This window comes from Elephantulus edwardii, unplaced genomic scaffold, assembly GCF_000299155.1.
Source record: "Elephantulus edwardii isolate Elephantulus edwardi_28Jun2011 unplaced genomic scaffold, EleEdw1.0 scaffold00044, whole genome shotgun sequence".
Classification (NCBI taxonomy): Eukaryota; Metazoa; Chordata; class Mammalia; order Macroscelidea; family Macroscelididae; genus Elephantulus; species Elephantulus edwardii.
The window spans coordinates 9,517,564-9,541,456 of NW_006399794.1; the positions used below are offsets into that span (position 1 = coordinate 9,517,564).

Consider the following 23,893-nt stretch of genomic DNA (forward strand, 5'->3'; position numbering starts at 1 on the left):
TTACATTCATTGGAGGCCCCTGTCATGGGGCAGGGCAGCCGTCGGCTCTTTGCCCCAGTAAGTTTATCCTTAGTGAGATTAAAAAAACAAAGCTAAACAAAACCAACCCACAAAATAAAAAATGAAAACCAAAACCCACCAAAAAACAAAAAACAAACAGACAAAAAAAACCCCAACAACAACAACAAAAAATCAAAACCAAGCCAACAACAAAAAACAAAACAAAAGAAGCAAAAGTGCTGGACCATTCTGTGGTTCTGATTAGCCTCAGAGATTCAGGAAAGTTGCTTTAGTCAGCTTTCTCCTGGGGCTGCTGTAACCTAAAGTACTGAGGAAATCAGAATTCCCAGAAGCTATTTTTCAAAAAGTCATAAAACAGAAAACAAAAGCATCTTTCTGTCTGCAAAATCCAAATAGTGTGTTGAATCACTTCTTCCTTAGGGACAAGCCGCTGGCGCTCAGATGAGAAATGCGCTCAGTTCATCCACTTCCGGCAGTTCACAGCTCCACAGTGACATGGGATCTTGTGCTGGTCATCTTCAAAGTCAAACTTGTAGTCGTAACAGAGCTCTTCTCCTTTCTGTATTCTCCGGTTGGAGCTGATGATAATTTTATGTCCTCTCTCAAAAGTCACCACTTCAGCCACACAATTGGGTGCACATGAATGGTTGATAAGAATAAACAAAGTTGATATAGGGTTTTTGTTGTTAAGTGCCATCCATTTGCTACCACTCATACTTACCCTGTATATAACAGAATGAAATACTACTACTTGTTCCTTCCCCATTATAATAATTGTTGCCACCACTGCACCAATCCATCTCATTGAGGGTCTGCTTTCCTTTTCACAGATTCTCAGCTTTACATGATGTCTCTCTCCAGGAAATGGTTTCCCCGATAACATGTCTAGACTGTGTAAGAGTTTTTATGTTCTGTCTTCTAAGGAACATTCTGGCTGTACATCTCCCAAGACAAGTCTATCCATTCACATGGCAGTCCATTGTATATGAAATGTTCTTTGCCAACACCATAATTCACCTTGAACTTGCATATAAAGCAATATGTATGTTCTACAATTGGTGCCTACTTTGTTCTGATGGATGATATTGAATTTCTCCATTGTTTCTCTATGTAGTTATAGTCTATTTGATTTCTCTGTATTCTGTCCAGCTACATCCATTATAGTTGGAGTTATGTTGGTGAGAAAGAGCATTTGCAATGAATAAGTTGTTGGTTTTGCAAAGCATGTGATCCTATCAGGTGATTGCTGGTGTTTATAGCATCACAGCCATATTTTCCAACTACTGATCCTTTTCTTCTTTCCAAATTTGTGTTAAAATTGCCAGTAATTATCATTGAATCTTACCTGAGTATTTGTTATATTTCAGACTACAAAAGTTGGTAAAAAAATCTCGACAGTTTTCATCTCTGGCATTAGTAATTAATGTGTAAATTTGAATAATAGTCATGTTGACTGTCCTTCTTGTAGGCTTATAGTATTAAACTATCACTGACAGTGTTCTATTTTTTTTCATGACAAAGAATTTTTACTTTTAAATGATTACCAGTACATTAATAACAAGTTTCCTTATTCTACTATCTAGTAACTTCTACAAGAAACTCAAGAGCAGCCCCAACTAAACAAGTATGTTATGCTTTCCGAAAGGAAAGCATTTCACTGTATATCACCTCACTTATAAAGGGCCTGCTTTAGTACCTGTTTTCATGAACTGAAGTAAATTGAAAAGGGATTTTTGCTTTTACAGAAAAAGGCAAACAGAGTGAAACCAGCATCCAGGCATTTGTTCTTGCAACAGTGCACACGAAGCATTCAGTGTTACCAAGCTCCTTCCGTGGTTACTACGCTCAGCATTTCAGCATTGAGCCATCAGTTCCGAATTGTCTGAACATTAACTTTTTTTCTGGCTTTATGTGTTATTTGGTAACTTATTTTGGGGGTCAGGAATGTTTAAAAAATTTCCCACATAATGAACATTAACTATACCTTCACTTCAATTTGGTTTAGTAAAGGTGTCACAAGTAAAGGTGTCACTCTTGGATAGCAGAGAAAACCTCTATTCATTTTTCTAACAGAAAGGATTATTTTAAGGCTGGCTGCTATTCAAACAAGTTACAAAAAAAACCTATTTACTACTTTTTCATCAAATGAAATACTTAACCCATTTCTTTCTTTGAAGAATTGGTTTTCTTTTACTAGATATCTAAGAAAGAAGTCATATTGACATATGCTAACTACAGCTAAAAAGCCCAAGAAAATTGTTACGTTTATAAGAAATATGAGGTAAAAAAGATGAAATCTTTGGATAAGCCCTAAATCTATACAAAGTACTAGGTTTTGCTACTCTCCAAAAAGTGAAGGAATTTATAATAATTTAATGCTTTGTCACAAGAAGAAAGCTTTGCTAAATCTTATTCCATGTCACAGCATCTAAAATGCCAATCCATGGAGCAGGTGTCTCTTCCTCTCCTATCCATTTATGCGGTAGTTTTCATGGATTTCGGGCCGGATGTCACACACAAAGCTCAGGAGATCATCCGGACATCATCTCTGTTCTGCGGGAAGTAGGTCTAGAGGATAGGCATCTTCTCCTGGGTCTCCTCCACCTCAGTGCTGCAACTGCCATGGGATCCCAGAGCCGCAGCTTCCTTGGCCTTGAACTCTTCCTCCCACTGCAGGCGGTACTGTTCAATTTCAGCCTGCGCTGCTGCTTTGGCCTACTTCAGCCGCCGGTTCTTCGGCTTGCCGGCCTCTGACACCTTCTCGGAGGCGCGCTTCTCCGCCTGCAGCAGCTGCTGAATGCCCTGCGACTGACCCGCCATGGCGCAGGCAAGCGTAAAAGCCGAGGCGAGCCGCCTGTATCAACCCCCGGCCTTGTTCCGACAGTGTTATATTTTAAGATCAATCTTGAAATGTTCTTTTTGATGAGAATGTGATACCTTTCCTTTTCAATTTGGTAGATGGTAGAGGTATTAGTTTTTCTTAAGAGCTCACCTTTCTCTTCTGAAAATGGAGACTGGGCTGAAGGTCTTTCTAATATTTTATCAGTCTATAGTAATGGACACTTTGCATATAAAAGAGATTGTTGGAGGTACTGGGTGATTTTACAGATACTCAAATCAGGACTCCTATCCTTGAAGGAAGCTTACAATCTACTGAGAAAAACAAGTGGACAAAAATAGTCATAATACAGAGCAGAGCATGCTAATGCTTTGAGTTATCCAGGTCAGAGATTTAAGGCTCACTGATAGTTTTTAAAGCTATTTTAATAGATCAGAACCATAATTTTTGACAGTGGAACGGAATAGGTGAGAAAATAGAGTAGAGGCTATATAGCAAAGGCAAGAAACCTTTTTGTTCCTTTCAGGTGTGTGGCCCAAAACATTGAAAACACATTGAAAGCCTGGCTAGATTTTCGAAGGTCAGGAATTAAGAATGGTGGAATCGGTAGGATAGCGTTTAGTGTTGACACAAACTGTTCGCTTGCTTAAGTTCCTTTCTTGTCTTTCCTTAAGACCTGATGTGACCCAGAGAGGTCACCATGTCTGTGTGTCCTCAAGGCTTTGTCAGAACTTTCAGAACTGTGACTTCCTGTCTCTGCTTTGAAGAAAGCCAGGCTGAGCCACAGGTGCTGCAAACACCAAGTGCTCTTTCCGGCGTTGTTTTTTCACCTGGGAGACTCACTTCCTCAGTAGAAGGATCTTGGTTTTTACTGTTTGCTCACCTTAGCTTAGCATCGCCAGAGGGTTCGCCAGAGGGTTCAGGGTGCAAGGAGCAAAAATCTGAGTTGAGAATTCTAAAAATAGGGTCACACAATTTGATGGGTAGAGGGAGGGATGGGGAAAAGAAAGGGGAAAGGTCTGATGTGAAAAACAATGTATACAAACCTTATGAACTTTGCATGTAAACCAGTATAAAAGAAAACTTAAGAAAAAAATCTGCATTGAGAAGGAAAAGTATATGTTCTACTTTCAGCTTCAAATAGTTTCCCTATAATTCTGACAATCTAAATCTTATTTCTCACAATCCTTAACGGTGTTCTTGTTAAAATCAGCTTTCTCATCTGTCTACTGTTTCTTCTTTAACACCTTTCAACTCTCACATAGCTACTTAGAATAGATTTGCTTTTGGTATAGGGGGAGAGAGGAACTGTCTTCTATCTCAGGCAGCTAAATTCAGCCTCCACCATTACAAGGTATGAAGAAGCTGATTATACATCAAAGATGCCTCCAATAACCAAGCCTTCTGTCTCTCTGGCTTATTGTGTGCTTTGAGGAGATTCTGACTCATAGTGACAACATAACACAGAAAAGAACTGCCTCAGGTTTCCTTGGCTGGAAAGTTTATGGGAACCTATCGCTAGATACTTTTCTCTCATGCAGTCCCTGATGGGTTCAGACTGCTGAGTTTTCAGTTAGTGGATGAGCGTTTTGCCATTGGGTCACCAGGATGTCCTCTGAAACTAACCTCTTGGTTTTTCCCTTATTTTGGGCTTGCCTATCCTGAATCTGAATCAAGAAGAAACCACACTGCTTTCTGCAACTGTAGTTTGTTGTTGGGTTGTGTGTGTGTGTGTGTGTGTGTGTGTGTGTGTTTTAAAAGAGAGAACTCTGCTCTCTCAAAAAAAAAATAATCTTTTATCTATTCCTCCCTTGTCACAATGCCTCAAGTGTCAACAGTAGTCAACAGTGCTTGGCCTTTTGCCTATGACAGCTTTCCTTGGCATTTTGCCTACTTCAGAGCTCCAGGCAAAAGCAGACTTCAACATCATATGCTTCTTAGAAGCTTTAACACTTGAACCATTGGGGGAGGAATTGCTGAGGCTGATGTGTAAAGTCCCACCTCACTTTACAGCAGGTTGCTTTATAAATCCTGGGCAACTGTGAAGTGGGGACAGGGCAGGGACCATCTATAACTTACCAGGATTGCCCCATCCTTCCTTTCAAAATCTAGTTTGTCTCTGTCATCACTTCTATCATTTTTTTTAACCCCTAGTCATTCTGAAAATCTCAGCCAAGTTGACTCTTCTGTGCTATGCTCCCCACAGTCCTCTTGCCCTCTCCCTTGTACTGCCCCCACCTCCACCTTGGATGTATACTCTCAGTACATAAGTCTAAGCGGGATCTGCTCTGAATCTTGCTAGAGGCTGGGGGAAAGGGAGCCTGGGAAGAGTCACTGCGAAGGGCCTGGGGAGGCTTGACACAAATGTCAGGGCTTATGGATTCCTGGGTCTGAACGGAATTTGGGGTCTGGTATGTTTTTCTTTTTCCTTTTCTTTTAGTTTCTTTTTTCTTTTGTTCTTTTCTCGTTTTTCATTTTAAATTTTTCTGAATGCAATTTGACCTATGATGTGGTGGATGGCCTATTTTTGAGGGAGAACTATGAGATGTGAGCTGGTGTTGGAAGGTCGGGGACACAGGCCTCAGGAGATGGTGGGTAGACTGAGATGTTACAGAATCTGATCTCAGGTCAAAGAATTCTGAGATGGGGTTCACTAATTACCCCAGCCGAGCCCACCCTCCTCTTAAGACCCAGATGTAACTGCAGCCACAACTGAAACAGGGGCCCTGGAACACAGGCATAACAAAATGGAAAAGTTTTGAAGACTTCTACCCTCTCCAGAGACCAGGGGAAAGGGGAAAATAGAGGGAAATCATGCAGGACTTTGCGAGCTCTGTGTATGTTCACTTGGTTCTGAGGTGCAGAGGGTCCTGTGTGGGTGGCTCCAGGTTACGGAGAGACCCCGGTCACTGGAACCTTATTGAAGGTGAGTTATTTGTAGGTCTGGATCATTGAGAGTCCTGAGTGTGAAGCCGAGTTAACGAAGGCCTGAAGGATGGCCTTGGGCAACTGTGAGACTTGAGCCAGGGGTTCTGGTTATTGAGGACCAAGTGAAGTGCCCTGTCCATTAGGTCTGAGTAAGAGGCCCCCATTACTAGGAGGTGTATGAGGAGCCCTGATCCTTGAGAAATATGACCCAGGTGCCCTGGTCACTAATCAGCTTGAGTAAGGATCCTTGATCATTTTGGGGACAAGATAGGCTGGAGGGTGAGTGACAGGCCTTGTTCCTTAAAAATCTGACTGGGGAACATAAGACACTAACTGACTTAGTGTCCTCTAGTAAATAGGGGCCTCTGGTCACCGGAAGACTTGAGTGAGGGCCATTGGTCAGTGAAGCCTACAAGGGGCCTTGGTCACTTACAAATTTAAGAAAGAGGCCATTTCTTTCAGTCCCCAGTGGGACAAAGGCTTCCTAATGCTCCCAGTTAGACCAGCATGCCTCTGCACTCTACGCCTGACCAGCATGCCTCACGACAGCCAGCAGATGGCACTGTGGACTCGCACGAGGCTCAGACTCAGAGAAGGCAGCTGCAGATGGACAGCCTGAAGCTGCCCCCTAGGGTGGACAGACTCAGCTGAGACAGGGTCAGGTGCAGCTTCTGCCAGCTTTGGGAGCCACCATGGAGCGGGGGGGTGGGGGGGTGATTAAACTCCCCTGGGTGGTAACTTAAGGCAGAGGCACTGGATGCAGGGATTTCTGTGGTTTCAGTTAGGAGTCCTGGGACTGTTTCCTATCCTAGGGGTCAGGACAAGTTCTGAAACTTAGCACAAACTTTATTCTAAACGTAATCTGATACAATCAGATATGCTTTCACTTTCTTTTTTTTTTTTTTTCACTTTCAATGGCACCTGTTACAGACTCAGGAAAAACTAAGAGCCACACTGGACATTAGAACTGTCATTTCTCAGGGCTTTTAGTACCTGGCCGGAGAAGGCCAGATAGAACTAGTCTGGGCCCTGTCAAGCCAGACCTTGTCAAAGCATAGAATGCATTAACACCTCAGTTCTAGGGCCTTGTCACATTCTAGAACCACCTTCACATAGTCACAGAACAGGGCTCTTTCATCCCTTCGGTAAAGGCACATTCCAGAGTCTATCACTTTCATATACAGGACAACGCAGGCTCCTGTCACCTTCCTAGTCAGGAAAAACAGGGCCTTCTTGTCATTCCTTAGATACTGGCACCTTCCAGCCTGCATTGTATGCCATGCTTGTCCCTGAGCTGTGACAGTATCTGCTGTGTTATTATTGGATGTGACACGCTCTGGGCTCTCTGTGTCAATTTTGGGCTTTAAAATATACCTCTATTTAGGGAGCTTGAGTGGCCTACTGGCAAGAAGCTGCACTGCAATCCCAGAGGTACGTGGTTCGAATCCACCAGATACTTTGCTGGAGAAGGAGGGACAATCTCCTCTTGGAACAGTCAGATCGATTTGATGGTAAACACACACAAAAATAATAAAATAAGAATAAAAAAAAAACCCCTCTGTTTGAGGCTTAACAGAGTCCTGAGTTGTGACTCTACTCACAATGTCCACTTGTTGCTGCTCTTATGTGCTGTATGGTTGGAACCTCCAGCAGGTTTTTAGAGGTTGTAATAATCAAGGGAGGAGATTTCTCGTCTTTCTCTTGTGGATTCACTCCTCTTGCCATTGAATTGGTAGTATGACTTCTTACTCACTAGGTCAACAGAGCTCCCTTAGTGTGCAATAATTGGTCCCTAAAACTTATATTTGTGGACTTGGTCTCTCACCAACAAGTACTGGTGATTAGCATCCACAATGACCATGGTGGCAATTGCTCTATAGAATCGAGACTTATATAACGCAATGCCTCTCAAAGTAGCTAGGCTGAAAGACCAGTTTTGTTTTCTAAATACTCCAACCCATTCCAATTACATGCTTTCATAAAATATAGTTAAAACAAATGACTAGAAAAATTAAAAAAAGACATTGAAATATGAGCAGTTATTTTACTTTCTATTTTGGAATATTATTAGATTTTCAGAAAAGCTGCAAAGAAGAGTAGAGGAAGTTGCTGTATACCCTTCAGTCAGTTCTGCACATGTTAACCACTTATACACCCATGACTGATGTTAGGTCCCATTGAGTTGACTGCTATTCATGGTGACCCCATGGACAACAGTCCAGAACCTTGCGCTATCCTTGGCATCCTCATGATCTCTGACATGCCAACTGGAGCCCACTGGTTCAGTCACCATGCTGGTCCATCTGCTTGACGGTCATCCTCCCTTCATTGACCTTTCCCAGCCTGATGTCTTTCTCTGTGGAGTGGCTCCTTCTGGAAACATGCTCAAAAGATGTAAAATGAAGTTTTACTATTGTTGCCTCTAAGAATCACTCTGGTTACACTTTCTCCAAGACAAATGTGTTCTCTCTTTCTGCAGTACATGAGATATTCAACAGTTTCTGGTAACACCACAACTCAAAGGCATCAATTCTTCTTTAACTTCTTTACTCATTGCCCAACTTCCAGATGCGTAGGAAACAATTGAAAATACCAGGGCTTGGATTTCGGATGCACCTTAGTCTTCAAACTGACATCCTTGTTCTTTAGCACATTAAAGAGGTCTTTGGCAGTGGATTTTGCCAATGGAATTATCAAAAGAAACAAGTTAAAATCAGTCCAGTAGTACTAAGGAATACCTGAGTGTAAACAGTTAAGAATTTGAAACCTACCCAGAGACACCTCAGGAGAAAGTCCTTGAGAATCGCATGGAGTGTAGTTCTAGTCACACACGAGGTCACTCTGAGTGTAAAAGGAGCAAGGACAGCATGGAAATTAACACCAACTGTAATAAGAGCATAGGCAGCATGGGGACGGCCATATCTGACCTTGACTAACAGCTGCCATATTTATGATGGGGCAGCAGGGAGTAAGGAAAGCTAGGGACAATCAACGTTAATACCTTGAGCAAAGAAGTGGAGAGAGTAGTTATCTTGGTGGACCTTGGCAAGAGACGACATGGAACAAAGTAGTGGGAATGAGAAGCTTTTAAAAAATGAATTTCCAAAAGGAATCTGGTAATGCTGGGCATATTTCTATTCATTGCACTGAGGTTTTGGTGCTAACATTTAAAAGATTGAAATATAAAAGTGCTCCATTGAGGTTCAAGGGTTCTCAGTGTGGAGAACTTAGATCTTACAAATAAATGATCTATGTGGCTCTCGAGAGCCAATTTTGACCCATGCACTTGCCAGTTCAGGGACTCTGAAGGGTCAGCACTGTCTTATGATGACTTAGGTCTGTGAAGGAGACCAGAGTTGACAAATGTCCCCTAAGGAAGGGAACCAGGGCAGGGTTGCAATCTTTAGTTTTGCATGTTCATCTGCTTCTTTTTCTCTGAGCCCCATTTATTCACAAAGATTCTAACAGGTTGCCTGGCTCAGGCAACATTACACATTACGTTAATGCCGACTTACCCTTCAGGAGTCAAGAGGAAGCCTCCTCCAACTCCTTCGTCTCACCACCTCTCTCTCTCTCTCTCTTTTTTTTAATGGAAATTTTAATGCAAATTTATAGAGACTTTGGACTTCCATTCATTCATTGTTGTACATTTTCTTCCCTGCCCACCCCTCCAACAAGTTGGTTTTTCTCTTTGAAAAGTAAAAAAAAAACCAACCAACCAAATCTTTCATTATTATAAACGCCGCCCCCATGCCCCAGTGCACTCCACCATTCAGTTCTCATTCTGGACTCCTGTCATGACAACAATACCTAATCATATATTCCTTTCAAACGGTTCTCTCCCTCATCTGTTTCAATGCTGTATACATTATTTATCCCCTCTTTTCTTAGATTCCTCCCAACCCCAATGTCAGTCCGGTTTACAACAGTGGCATTATGCAGTTTTTGTCCTTTTGGGTCTCACCACCTCTTAAAGATGTGCCAATGAATGTTAAACATTATTCACGATTTCTCACTATTTCGTTGTAAACTCAGTAATGTCAGGAATCATGCCTGGTTTATTCTCTATTTCTCGCACCAGCAAGTGCCTGGCTCATAGTCAACATTTACTATCTGTTGGATCAGTAAATGGGAGGAAGATATGTGATTTCTTCTTACATATCAACAAGGGAAAATATAGAATGTACAAATCAAGTGTCAAAGTAATATTTGCTTGGAGCAAAATAAATTGTCCAGAAAAAAAGATAGCCTTGATATAATATATGAGAGTCCCTGAGTGGCACAGATGTTTATTCTATTAACTGATAGGTTGATGGTTCTAATTTACTCAGAGGAACCTTAAAAGAAACACATTGACTAATGAAAGGTCAAAGTTATTCCTGGAAACTCATGGAGTCTCCATGATTTGAAATGAATTCAACAGTAATTGGGTTGTGGTTGTTGTTGTTATGTGCCGTCGAGTCGCTTGCGACTCATAGCGAAACTATATACAATAGCCCTAAACTCTGCTCTGTCCTGTGCCAATCACCACTGTTTGTGACATTCCAATCCCAATTACCCCAGTCACTGAATCAATCCACCCCATAGACGGCCTTCCCCTCCTGCGCTGTCCCTCCACCCTACCAAGCATGATGTCCTTCTCCAAGGACCAGTCTCTCCTCACAACATGCCCAATGTATGTTAGAGGAGCCTCAGAATCTTGTCTCCAAGGAGCCACCGGTTTAACCCTTTCCTGTATAAAACTGTTTGTTTTCCTAGCAGTCCATGGTACTCTCTATACTCTTCTCCAGCACCACAGCTCAAAGGCATCAATTCTCCTTCTATTCTCCCTGGTCATTGTCCAACTCTCTGATGCATAACAAGTGATTGCAAAGACCACAGCCTGTATCAGATGCACCTTAGTCTCCAGACAGACACCATTGCTCTTCAGTACTTTGGAGAGATCCCTAACAGCAGACTTTCGCATCAAAATATGTCTTTTAATTTCCTGGCTGCTGGTGCCAATAGTGTTGATTGTGGAGGCAAGCAGAATAAAGCTGTGAACAATCTCAATAATCACCATCCATCCTGATGCTGCCAATTGGTCCAGTGGTGAGAATCTTTGTCTTCTTGACATTGAGCCTCAATCCATATTGGAGGCTGCAGTCCTTGACCCTCTGCAGCAAGCACTTCAGGTCCTCCTCAGTTTCAGCAAGCAGGGTTGTGTCATCTGCATAATGCAGACTGTTGATAGATCCTCCACCAATCTTGACGTTAGTTTATTTATTTATTTGGTATTTTTGTTATACATTAATTCACTATTCCATGAGGGTGGATTGAGAAACCATTGGGGAAAGAAGAACTATACTCCATACACACTTCTGGGGAAACTGGTTAGCATCAAAGATAAAAACAATCTAGAACCTTTATTCACGTTACATACCAAGTTCTTTCCAATTTGACCAAAGATCTTAAAACAGAAAGCCCTTGGAAACACCAAAGTGTTTATCAAATCTCTGGAAGGAAGTGCTATATCCATCTTAGAAGCAATTGAAGCAATCACAAAGCAAAAGATTAATGGACTTAATAGACATCTTTGATGTTTTACATGTTAAAACAAAAAGGTAACCAAAACCAAACCAAAGAAATATTTATAGTTAGTGCCACAAGAACTTCTATCAGTTGAAAAGGGAAACACCAAGGCCATTATAAATAAGTGATGTAACATTTATACTTGTATATAAGCATTTAGAAGAAAAAAAAATCTAAAGATGTATAGTTTCCAAAAGAGGTTAAGTCATAGAATTCTGCTAAATATTAATAATTAAAGAAATTCCAGGGAGAGGTCAGTGGTGGCCAACAGGGTCAGGGGGAGTATGGGCCTCTCTATGAAAATGCCAATGTGAACCCTAAGGAAACTAGAACTGCCACCCAAGCAGATATAAGCACACCCATGTTTATTGCTGCTTTGTTCATAATAGCAAAGAGTTGGAAACAACCCAAGTGCCCATCAATAAACAAATGGCTAGAGAAGCTGTGATATATTCACATGATGGAATACTATGCAGCATTGAAGCACAAGGAACTCATGAAATATTATACAAAATGGGTGACCCTGGAGGACATTAAGCTGAGTGAAATATCTCAGTCACAAAAGGACAAATACTGCATAATTCCACTGTTATAAAACAGGGCTGTCATGGGGTTTGGGGAAAACTAAAGAGGGGATAAATAATGTACACACATTGAAACAGATGAGGGAAAGAACTGCTTAAAAGAAATATATGACTAGGTATTATTTGCATGATAACAGTCCAGAATAAGAGCTACATTGTAATGTGGACTGGGGTGGGGGTGGGGAATTGTACAACAATGAAAGAATTTTCAAAGAGAAAAGCAAACTGGAGGGGATGGGCAGGGAAGAAAATGTGCAACAATGAATGAATGGAAATCCAAGTGCTCTATAAACTTTCATAAAAGCTCAATTAAAAAAGGAAAAAAAGAATTATATTTTAAAAAGATAATGTTAACGTTAAAGGGATGGGAGGCAGAGAGTGACACTGTCTTTTAAAAAAATCAATATATAAGATATATTTACATTTTAAAGGACATTTTTCATAAATGAGAAAGCACAGTTCCAGTGCCTCTGTCAGTTGTCAAGGAACATACTTTATTTTCTCTAGTTTTCTGTTCTCAAGGAGCAATTTATCTATTCAACAGAGTCAGCATTGAAACAGTTCTTCTTACTGAAAATGAAATAGATGCTCCATTTTCTGGACCCTAAGACATTTAGGCCAAGCCACTTGTCCAGCTGAGCAGTATATGCTGGTCCTGAGAATGACACTGTCTCTATGGGACATTTCTAGTCACTAACTTCTCTTAGCTCCCTCTAACCTTGCCAGATTGTTGAGACACAAAGCAAGATTCTCGTCTTAGCGTTCTCCTGATTAACCATTATCCATCTGTAATCTAACAACTTTCTTTAATCATGGAGACAAAACATCATGGAACCTTGGGAAGGCCGGGTGCTTTGGAAGAAGAATTTTGTGGTGATTGGGATGAGGCAAAGGAGTCCCTGAGTGATGCAAATGGGTGAGTACATGACTACTAAAAGGTTGGCAGTTCAAACCTAGAGAGGCCTCAGAAGAAAGACCTGGGGATCCCCTGGCAAAAGGTCACATCCAAGAAAACTGTAGAGCACTGTTCTCCAAAACACGAGGAGCTCCTCTGAGCTGGAATCACTTGACAGCAATTGGGTTTGTTTTGGTTTTAGAGATAAGCCAAGGTCAAAGGTCCTGGTACATGGGACTTAAATAGTTCACTTAACTTGGGACTTAAACTGTTCAGTCTTCACCCCGCCCACCCCTAACCAGAGTGGAGCCGCTTCTTTTTAACAACTCTTGTGAGAATGTGAATAAAATCCTCTTTAATTCTGAACACAGCTCAAAATGACATTTTAAAGTCTTTTGTTTATACTATTTTAAAGAAATATATTTAAAAAAATAAGCAGAACAGTAAATAAGTGAAAATGCATAGCTGACATTTTTCTGAAAGTTTAAAGAATAGAGAGGAAGATAAAAGAGAGAGGAAGCGAGTGTCCTGCTCCAGGCCCTGTCAGATGATCCCCTGGGTGCTAGGCATCAGTGACAACGTGGAGGCCTCTTCAGTGGAGCTGACAGGGTCTGATCAGCCAGGTTCTCACAAGAGTTGTTAAAAAGAAGCGGCTCCACTCTGGTTAAGGGTGGTCGGGGTGATGACTGAACAGTTTAAGTCCCAAGTTAAGTGAACAATCTCCTGTGTGATTGCCTCTGAAAAACCCGCTGGAGGGTCAGCTGTAAGTCAGTTCTGACTCAATGGCACCCAACGGTAACATGGAACAGGAGGATAAAGCAATGTTCTGATCTCTTATTGATAAGGCTGCATTTTGGGATCAAACTGCATGCCTTTTGGGATTGCCATGAGTTGTTTTTAACTTACCTGAACCTAACAACAACATTCTGCCAATAGGACTTTCTTGGATATTATAAACATGCCTAGTTGCTAACTGAAAGGTTGCTGGTTCAAGTCTACCAGGGGCTCCTCAGAAGAAAGGTCAGGAGAACTACACTCAAATAATAAAAATACTCAAAACCAAACTCAGGATAGTCAAGCCTGTTCCAATCCATGGAGGCCCTCTATCGGGTTTCCAAAATGGGAGGGGATTGACCATCTTCCTCTGAAGACGTAGTTGGTGGATTTGAACCACTGGCCCTCTTGGCTAGGAGAGCAATACCCTACAGACTCAAAAACTCAAACTCGTTGTTGAGTGGGAACTGACTCACAGCTTACCCGCCAACAGATTTTCGTTTTGGGAGACTGAATGTCACATGGGAGGAGATTGTCCATCTTTCTCTCCTGGAACAGCTGGGTTAGCAGTGCAACTGTCCATGGACTAGGCCACCAGTCCTCTGTCATAATCAGCCTTTGAAAGCCCTGTGGAGCACAGTCCCATTCTGAAGCACATCAGAAATTGACTCCATCACACCTGGCATGGCCTTGATAATGAGTGACCCTGAGCACTGGGGTTGACCTCCTCTCCACCAAGCCTGCCGAGATCTGAGTGTCCCAATTCTTCCAACTTTGCAGAGGCATCCTAGCCATGTTTGCCTCCAGCTGATAAAACCCCCATTCATGCTTGCAGCTCCCTGTGCCGGGGCACCCCCACTCAGCTCCTTTTCTGGTCTAAGGAAGCTGACTCATCCTCAGTCGTGCTGGCAGCTGTTCGCTATCTTTTCTCCACACCCACACGTATGATGGGTAGCACCTATATTCATATACACGCTCAAAGGTCAAATCCAATTTTATCTAAACTCTGGGAAGAATTTTTTGTAGGAAATCAAAACTGATGGTAAAAATAACTCTTACATCTCAGTTCAATGGGATAATATGAAGTCGGCACAAGCATGGGTATCTTAGCAGTCTGCCCACTCCTGGGCACTGGGCATGCAACACAGGCTTTGGAGAATCAATTCTCATGTGCTGGTTGTGAAACCACCCCTTCTACTCCCAAATTAGAGAGGGTGACATTGTTATAGGGATAATCTCACAGGAATGGGATCTGCTAGACCTTAGATAGTCACTGTTTGACTTTTAATCTGCGGCCCTCAGGCCTTTCATTGTTTTTGTTCAAACATTCCTCTGGGTCGTATAGCCCTGGTGTGTCCACTTGCCATACAGCAGTAACTTGTGGTTGCTGCGAGGCTGAATACTGTGACACTGATGTGTCAAATGTGTTAATGGTTGGTTATTCATGGTGGAGCTCCCCGATTAAAACAAGCTTGGAAACAGGAGTGGCATCCACTTCTGTAATAGCCTGCCTCCAGAAACCCTATGAACCTGGAGAGAGGATGAAAGACACACAAGTGTTGAGGACTCTCCTTCATAGGGTCGCTATGAGTTGCCTGTGACTCGAGGCACTTAACAACAACAACAACAACAACAACAACGAGGTGTGGGGTTTTTTTTTTGGTCCAAGGTTCTGATTTTTTATTTCCTTACATGTAACACTGGGCATTAGATGCTTTTGATAGTGGCCACTCAGAGTGGAACAGCTCCACTGGGTAATCTTCATGAGAGCAAGTCTCAACCACTAACTTTTCTGGTCAGTTACCAAGCACTTAGCCAGTGTGTCATCATAGCTCCTTCAGGCTTTATTTTATGTTTCAGTTGATATATTTCTTTTCCAAATTAAATGTTAATACTACTGTTTTCCTAGTGCTCATCTTGGTGCCTGATATTCATCAACGGAAACAGTTGAACAAATGAGTGGAGGAACCCATTTTGCTGTGGAGCGGGTATGCCCTTTGCTCTGACTCTAAAAAATTCTTCCTTCCCCCGTTCCTCTTTTCCTGGACTGTGTCACTGGTCAGCCGTCTGCAAGCAACGTTTGTTTGCTTTCTTCTTAGACCTCTTAGAGCTCATCCAGTTCTGGCATCTTGATCCTATTTTCTTGGCCTCTTTACCCAGCACTTTTCTTCTTTTCTGGTCATCAGGAAACCTTGACATATACTCCTGGACTTTATTTAGATGAAGAGATTCTCCAATCTTGTTCTCCTCCCTTGCCAGCAGGATTTCCAAGTTGGCTTTTCACCTAGACTTTAGCAGTAGACTTATGTCTGACTTAACTCACTTTCATTGCATTCAGAGCAAGTTGTAATTTAGACACAAGGACAGTCCGTCTCTTTGACATTGCACCACATTTTTATTAAATTACCTATGGTTTGTCTAACACCTGTGTCTCCCACTCGAGGAGGGTTGCACACGGGCAAGGACTGCTTTGTTTGCTGCTGTATTGTCAACACCTAGAACAAAGCTTGATACACAGTTGATGTTATTGATAGCTGCTATCAAGTCAGCCCCCAACTGATACAAACCCCACATACAACAGGATCAGACCATTGTGATCAATGGGGCTTTCATTGGTGAATTTTTCAAAAATGGATTGCCAGAAATTTCTTGCGGGTCTATCATAGTCTGCAAGTTCTGCTGAAACATGTGTAGCATCATAGGGACATATAAACCTTCACTGACAGGTGGGTGGTAGCTGTGGTTGAGAAGCACTGACCAGGAATTAAACTTGGGTCTCCTACATAGAAAACAAGACTCTTAACACCCAACCATTGCTTTCTTCTGTTTCACATGAGGTATTCGATAAAGATGTGTGGTAAGAATGAATGAATTCATGCACTATACAGTTGACTGACTATGACTTTAATTAACAGGACTAGTTTTGTGTTTATGAAAAGAGGCATTCATCGCTGAAGGCTAGGAATGTTTAGAAGAAAAACAGGCCTGGGCAGTTGGTGACAAGTGCAGTGGTTAATGGTTAAGGGGATACCTTGGGCAACCTGGCTAAGTGAGGTGAACCCAGTTTGGGCCAAAATAGAATAAATGGCTCTGGGATGACTGGGGATGGGAGGGGGTGTGGTGAGTCATAATTTCCTATACTTCACTTATTAATTTTTCCTACAAGTCATATTTAATATTTACTTTGGATCCTGCTCTGTGTACCTAGAGGATGATGGGTGAAGAAGAGAAAGTTGCTTTGTTTATCCCTTACACTGGGGATAATTCCTGGGATTACATCAATTAGCTCAGCACAGCCCCGTCCTTCCCATAAGACCAAGCCACAGCTGTGGCCCCTGGTCAAGGGACCCAGGGATAAAAGTGGGGGCAGAAACCCTGCAGGTCAGGCGGTTTGGCAGCTTCCCCAGGGACCTGAGAGAAGAAGATCTGGGAGATCTTGTTATGCTCATTAGACCTTATTTAGGGACCTTTAATCAATGAGCCCTCAGGGGCAGGCAATGAGTCCCTGAGGGATGGGGCCAAACAAGACAGTTAAAGGTCTAAATATTTCAAGATTATGCCTGGTCACCATATACTATTCAAAATGAAACAGTATAAACAATAAGTGCAAAGAAGTTCACTAAAGTTTAAGTTTACTCTATGATGGTCACTTTACTGCTTTCCTGCAAATATCAAATCCTTAAAAATAAATAAGCAACCCCTTGCCACCCTCCAGCCCCCAAATTTCCTGCTTTTTGGCCCATTGAGGAGTCCATTCCTGATGAGGAATCTGGGGCAGGGGCCCTTCACTGGGACCTGAGTGGGGACAGGAGAGGTCTGAGAGAGGCCTTGAATGTTAGGGAGTAGAGCAAGCTTGAAAAACTGAGAGACTTATGTGAGGGTCCTGGGCACCAAGGTTCTTGAAAGAGAATTCTTTGTGCTCGAGGGAGGGACCCCTGCACAACGAGGGAATATAGCTGGGAGACACTATCACTGAGATATCTGAGTGAGGGTCCCTCATCGTCAGTGGTGCTAAGGGTGGGACCCTGGCCAGTAAGAGACTGATGCATGAGGGAAGGGTCCGGGTCACTGCAGAGACCCTGTTTATGAGGAGTTCTAGGAGGTATCTGGACATCAAATTTGAGGGGGGCCTCATTTACAAACCTTGAGGTAGACACTGGGGTCAGTGGGTCTGAGTGAGAGGCTCTCATCTCTGACAAAACTGGGGAGGAACTTGGGTCCAGAAGGCCTTGGGAGTGAGGCCTTCGACTCTGACAGATTTGCAGACACTAAGTAGTAACTATAGGGCTTAGGTCAGTGATAAGGCTAAATAAGGCTGGAGTCAACTAGATGTGGAAGTCTAATAAAGGAAATTCTACCCCAGGTTTAAATCCAGAGTTCCCTTTCAGCGCTTCCTTCATAAGCCTCATCTGTAGATCTTCTAGCCACCAGTAGATGGCACTGCAGCTTCATACGAGAAGGCCACACTGGCTTTGCTCGGAAGGCAAGACCCAGGTGCAGGCAGGTGAGAGGCTCTGGAGAGGGAATTAGACTGTCTGCGGACCAGACTCCCTGGGGGCAGGGAGGAACCGTGTTGTGATGACCCAAGGCAGATACTCTAAACACAGGCCACCTAGAGGCCAAGGCCAGTCTAGTTATCATTTCAAAATCTGTGTAAATATTTAACTTTTGGTTAATATATTTGTTCAGTAAGTGAACATTCAAGTGTCATTTTCAGATGCCATCCAGTCATCTATAACCTCTAGTGACCTTATGAGTTGGAACCTTGCCCTGTTCTGTGGCATCCTCCCAGTCTCTGTCATGCCTGAGTCTGTCCTTACCTGTGCCATGATCACCTCTGACACGCTGGAGCCCATTGCTGCAGTCACTGTGTTAATCCATCTCTTTAAGGGGTGCCTTCTCTTTCTCTGACCCTCTACTTTTCCCAGCATAATGTCTTTTTTCCAATGCTAGGCCCTCCTGACAGATCAAGCCTTCAATGAGATAGATTGACACAGTGACTGCAGCAATGGGCTCAATTGTGTCAGAGATGATGATGGTACAGGACAGGACAGGGCTCAGATCTGTTGTTCACAGGGCCAATATGAGTCACACTTGACTCAATGGTACATAACAACCACCACCACCACCACTACCACTACAACAGGCCCTCCTGATAATACGCACAAAACATGATAGATGAAGTTTCACCATCTGGTTGCACTTTCCCAAGACAGATTTGTTTATTCTTTTGGTAGACCGTGGGATATTCAACACTCTTCTCCATCACCGTAATTCAAAGACATCAATTTTTCTTTGTTCTTCCTTATTCATTGTCAAACTTTGCTCCCAAGGTGCATGTGAAGCAATAGAAAGGTGATGAAATAAAACGATTGATAAAAACAAAACACCAGCAATACATGTGATAAGGACCATGTTGCAAGGATATACACAATGCTCTACAAGTCCAGGGAAAGAAAGAACACACAATTTGAAAAAGGTCTGGAGAGATGAGAGAGGTGGCACAGAGACAAGGTCTTAAACTAGGGATGGGGCTGTGTTTATGGGAGATAGATGAAAGGTATTTGGGGCTTGAAAAAGTATGAATAAGAACTCATTTTTAGAGGTTTGATCAAGATCCCTTTTCTTTGTTCTTTATTATGGAAAATATACATGAAAGAAATAACTTTCCATTTCAACAGTCTTCACATGTATGATTCAGTGACATTAAATATTTTCATCAGGCTCGTCAACGATCATTCTTAACTGCTCCTAAATTTTTCCATAACTGTTCAAGGTGTTTAGTCAATGAAGAATCAGGAGAGTTTTCAAGTAGGCAAATAAAATACTCAGATTTTGGTTTAATCATTCTAGTACTCGAGTTGTGGAATGAAGTAGAAGAGGGCCAGAATGCTTGTAGGAACCTGGGTAACTAACCACATTGGAACGTCCAAGTTTAGTAAAGTAGGAATATTGTTATGTGCCAGAGAGTCAATTCCATGTAGAACAGTCACTAGGTTTTTCTTGGTTGTCATCTTTATAGAAGATGATTGCCAAGTTTTTCTCCTGTGGAGCAACTATGTTGGTTTATATCATCAGCTTAGCAGTAGCCAAACCATAAATCACTGTGCCATCATGTTAAGGCCGAAATGGGTGAGATGAGGGGAGGCTGGGTGGAAAGAAAGGCAAAAACTGATGTTAAAGGCATAAGGCAGGTAAAGTAGCTAAGACCAGATGAAACTCATGTCAAAGAAGATTAATCAGAACTGGCTTTGACAAGCACTGTGGCATTTGGACAAGAACAAACTGGGAGGAGGGTAGAGAGAATAGTGCAACAATGAATGAATGGAAACCCAAAATCTCTGTAAATGTTTATGAAAATTAATAAAATATAGAAAAAAAAAAGAAACTCATGTCAAGAGCTAATAGCGGACAAGAATTAAGTAAAGACACTAAAACTAGACTCTGGTTACCCATCAAAACCAAGCAACAGATAACATCAGGCTTCAGGGCCACATGGATCTGACATGTGTTGTAAAGACTGACCCAGAAGTAATCTGATTAGTGTTTTAGATGTGTAAGAGACTCATTGTGGGCCCAGTGACGCCAGGAACAATGGACTTGAGTAAGAACCATTTGCTATTTGAACTTTCCATGACATCATACCATTGGTCTAGACTCAAGCCCCAGGCACACCCAAGAGAGGAAGTGAGCCAGCTTTGTTCACCATGACTCCAGTGGAATGGGGTCTTTTAAATTTTTCCCTATTCAATGACCTGTTCCTTCCTCTGGAATGTAAAACCCTCTTTACTTTCACTTTTACTGGTGTCTCCTTACCTTTCCTCTCAGCCATATGCTCGAACAAAGGTTTGGCCCACATTGGGACTATTTTGAGCAAGACAAGCAAGCAATGGCTCTTTTACGGATCTCTATACTTGCTGTTGACGAAAAACAGCTCTTCCCCCCCATCCCCTTGTTGTTTACTACAGACTGGCATAGGAGGAGATTGCCCCTTCTCCAGTGGAGCATCTGGTAGATTTGAACTGCATGCCTTTGGGATTGCAGCACAGCTTCTTGCCACTAGGCCACCAGAGCTCCCACAAAAATGGCTCTTTTAAGAACTACTAAAATTTTTGTACACTGTACTACTTCCATAACTTGGACAGCATCCCCTCTAGTCCTTCCTACCTAGCAGGGTCAAGAAGACCAAGTCAGGGTGTCAATTGCACAGTCATAATGAGGGCTCCTTAGAATAAGTGGCTGTTATTGCATCGGCTCTGACTCATGGTGGACCTGTGCTCAACAGAATGAAAGACTTCTTGGTCCTGTGCCACCTTTGCAGTCACCGTTGTGCTTGATCTCACTGTTTTAGGCATTGTCTCAACCCATCTCATTGACAGTCTTCCCTTTATTCACTGACCCTCTATTTTATGAAGTGTGAAGTCTTAAGAGCCTAGCTCCTTCTGACAACATGTCTAAAATATGTGAGATGAAGCCTCATCTCTCTCTAGGCCCCCATCCATGCTACTTTTCGGTGAGCTGTAGAAAACTTTTCCTTATAATACTCCGGTGGCTCCCTAATATATGTGTACATAAAGTCCTTAATCACCCTCAGGCTTTCCTCACTCCAGTCATCCCAAAGATCAGTAAACAGCTGCTGGTAACTCTCTGAAGGACCAGCATTTCAAACCTGCATACGACTGTATGCTGGGCTGATGATGCACATCTATCTGGGCGTTTCAGTCTTATTGACCCTGGAGGGGTCATCTCTGCTGGGCTATCCTGAACCACAGGCGTAGTCCAGTTTGTCCTAGCACACCAGGAGATCCATGTTAAGAAGCTGATGTCTGTCTCCAGTGAAGCAAATGAAGAGATTGGTTGAGGCAGTGTTCTTTTCCCCTTGTGGTTCTCTCCTGAGCGTCAATATTTCTAACATTACCACAAGCTTAAATGGTCATATGCAGATTTCTTTATTGATGACTTGAGGGAGATTCAGTTCCAAAGAGTTAAATCTTTTTCCAACTTAGATGTTCTCGGTAATTTTTAAAAAGATAATACCTATAGCCCTTTCTCCACATTAGCATCATTGTGTCTGAGACCTCTGAACCATGAGGGCTAAATGGAGGAAAAAGCAAATGTGCAACCTGAGGTGTAAAAGAAGAAAGACGAGGCCGAGGTCCAAGTCAGTATGAGCGTGTGCACCTGCAGACGCCACAGGAGAGAAAGCCACAGGCTGGGGACGCTGATAAGAACGGGACTGCAGGCTCCTGTCTAGAACTTCTGACGTGCTAGAATGTCCATCACCATTCGGTCGCCATGAACACCTCTGAGAGCCCCACCTTCCTCCTTCGAAGCCCTTTTTGATCTGTTGCCCTGGACCTATGATGTTCTAGACTCACTCTGCTTAGTTGTGGTTGGGTGTAATGTGCACAGTAAATCATCTCTTTTGCTGTCTTAGGCAAATAATAGTAAGAATAAGATAGTACCTTTAGCAATTATAGCTTGCTCTGATTCACAATCAACACTCTTAATATCAGCAGTCAGGAAATTAAGAGACAAATTGCACTGGGAAAATCTGCTGTTGTGGACCTCTCCAGAGTGCTGAAGAGCAATGATGTCAATGTAGTTTAAAAGGTGCTCCTGATCCAGGCCATGGTTTTCTCAGTTACTTGTTATGCTTCAGAGAGTTGGACAATGACTAAGGATGACAGAAGAAGAATAGATGCCTTAGAGTTCTAGTGCTAGAGAAGAGTCTTGAATACAACATGGACTGCCAAGAAAATAAATTGGTCTGTCTTGGAGAGAGTGAAACCAAGTATCTCCATGGAGGCTAGGATTTTGAAGCTCTGCCTCACTTACTTTGGACACACGGCCAGGAGAGATTGGTCCTTGGAGAAAGACATCAAGCTCAGAAGGGTGAATGGACAGCACAGGAGAGGAAGAGCCTGGACGATACGGATTGATATAGTAGCTGGGACAATGAGGGTTGGTGTGTCAGAATTAGTGAGACTGGCTTAGGACAGCGCAGAGTTCAGAGCTGCTATATGTCACAGGTGACTCAACCAATAACATTCTTTGGCACGTTTGGAAACAGGAGTGGCATCTGCTTCCTAAACAACTTGCCTCTGGAAACTCTATGAACTTTGTAAATGTCAATAGTTGTAGAAGGGCTTCAGGTCTTTTGTTCACAGGGTCGCTATGAGTCGTGCTCGACTCGAAGGCAAACAACAGCAACAACAACCTAGACATAAGTCCTTTATAAAATTTCTGCCTCCTAGATTCATATAGGTTCCTCCTTGCAAAGATCTTCTCTTAAAAATTTGATCAATTTGAAACACCACGAATGAATTCTTATTGTAGTCAACTTGACACACATAGTAACAAGAACAACAGAAAGCGGTATCATTCCTTGATTCTTTCTCTTTCAATTAATCCCAATTGCCCTATTCCAGTGTTCCAAATCTAAGTGTGCCAGTGTGAGGTAGGGTCCATCCCTGGGACTAGAACTAAAAACTGACATAGTCATCATTGAGCTAATTTTGACTCATAATGATCCCAAGGGTATCAGAGTAAAATTGTGTTCCGAAGAGTTTTCATTACTGATGATCTTTTTTAAATTTTGACTGAAGACTTAATATACTTCACAACATCCTTTTCTTCCTGTGCAACCACCTCAAACATAATGAGTTGGACAGACACAGCTTTTGTTATCTTTTGGAATCAGATTTTCTTCTCTTTCTTTTGGGGTGTCTGAGGATACATTAAAAAAATTTATTATTAATGTCAATGAAAATTTACAGAGACTTTGGAATTTCCATTCATTAATTGTTGTACTTTCTACCCTCCCCCCTAGTACACTACCCTCTTGGAAAAGTAAAAGAAAAATTCTTTCATTGTTTTACAAACCCTCCCCCAGGTCCACTCCACCATGTAGCCTTCGCTCTGGACTTCTGTCATGACAAAAATACCTAATAATTTTCCCTCTTAAACAGTTTTATCCCTCATCTGTTTCAATGCAGTATACATTATTGAACCCATCTTTCTCAGTCTCCCCCCAACCCCAAGGTCAGTCCTGTTGTACAACAATGGCACCATGCAGTATTTGTCCTTTTGTGACTGAGATACTTCACTCAGCATAATGTCCTCCAGGGTCATCCATTTTGAATAATATTGCATGAGTTCCTTGTTTTGCAATGCAGCATGGTATTCTGTTGTGTGAATATACCACAGTTTCTCAATCCATTTTTTTGCTGATGGACACTTAAGTTGTTTCCAACTCCTTGCTATTTGAACAAAGCCATG

General features: G+C 42.3%; 1 pseudogene; it reads right to left on the reverse strand.

Moving 5' to 3' along the window:
* Positions 1-2,488: 2,488 nt before the first annotated feature.
* On the reverse strand, positions 2,489-2,841 carry LOC102872799 (annotated as a pseudogene).
* Positions 2,842-23,893: the final 21,052 nt, after the last annotated feature.